The sequence below is a fragment of the Aplysia californica genome, unplaced genomic scaffold (assembly GCF_000002075.1).
Source record: "Aplysia californica isolate F4 #8 unplaced genomic scaffold, AplCal3.0 scaffold00241, whole genome shotgun sequence".
Taxonomy (NCBI): domain Eukaryota; kingdom Metazoa; phylum Mollusca; class Gastropoda; order Aplysiida; family Aplysiidae; genus Aplysia; species Aplysia californica.
In genome coordinates, this window is record NW_004797511.1 from 1,013,541 (window position 1) to 1,014,932 (window position 1,392).

The window sequence follows — 1,392 nt, forward strand, 5'->3', positions numbered from 1 at the left end:
GAGTATTTTGTCGCCTCTTTTTCTTTTTTTTTTTTTTGGGAAGAGTGGTTTTTCCTCTGAAGGGGACGACTTTTTGACACTTAGTCAGAAGCACTCGGGGTCAGTAGGATTATTACATTATCATTATATCTTGGCCTACAACCCTGGTGGGTGCTGTCCACTGAGATTTAGCATTGTCACCACACTCATGCTCTCGAGGAGGAGACCACGTCAACAATGTGTTCTCAGGTCTAGTTTAACCTTTTGTTTTGTAACAGGGGTTGTTGATAGGTATAACTGCTTGTTTCTGACAATGATTTTTACGATTATGGTTCAGAATGGTATCCCTTACAGCTTATATTGTTATATTCGCCTTTCTACTCACGTTGATCTATCGCTGGAGTAATTATAGGGTTTTGCACGGTTGAACTGTCATTAGTAATTAAGTAATAGTGCCTACAGCTACTTGTGTATACTCATCATACCAGAGCTGAATCTCGTCACCTCCCCCTTTTTTCCTCCCCAAACCAGCCCCTTTAGTAAAGTTTAGAACCCTACACCAAACGTGTTTTTTGTGGTTTGTAGCATCAGGTACTTTATACTTGAAGGAAAATAACGAAACCACATCATTATTACTGAGTTTCATTCACAGCCTTTTAAACTGCAGTCCAAACTGTTTAAGAAAGCCACCTCGTCGATGAGAAAAGTGGTCGTCTTAGACAGTCAGGCGATCTTCTTACACAGCACAAGTCAGTTTGATATATTTTTTTGATGCGAAAGGAAGGAATTGGGAAGTGGCCGTTTGTACTGGTGTTTCTCTATCCAAGTGGCCACTAGAGCAGGTTCGATTGAATATTATAATATTGTTTGTTTAGTACAGGGTTTTACGGCGCTCGCAACTGCATAAGGTCATATGAGCACGCGAAACACAAGTTAGTTTTGTTTACAACAGTTTACTGTACGGCTGGCTAGTGTCAGTAGTTAAATCTTTAAAATGTTTAAATGTTTAAAAATCACGATTTAAAACAATTTTTCTAGTTAACATAAAAACATTTAATAATACCAATTTCACTGTATAATTTGCCATAAAGGCCAAGTGCCTTCATAAAATTCAAAATTTTGCTGGGACCAACGACTGAAAAAATGTCTTGCCATTTCTTGCATTTATAATATTTCCTTCGGATGTCTCCAAAGTCTAGACATTCGGTTAAGATGTGTCTAATGGTAAAATCTGTGTCGCATCCGACACAGAACGGCTTCTCATCTCCCTGTAGGAGGTATTTGTGGGTCAGGGCCGTGTGTCTGATGCGCAATCGAGTAAAAATGACTTCGTCTCTTCTGGAGAGGTCCGAAGGATTTCGCTGTTCTAGTTTGGGTTTTATTTCATATAGTTTATTGTTTTTCTGTTTTTCC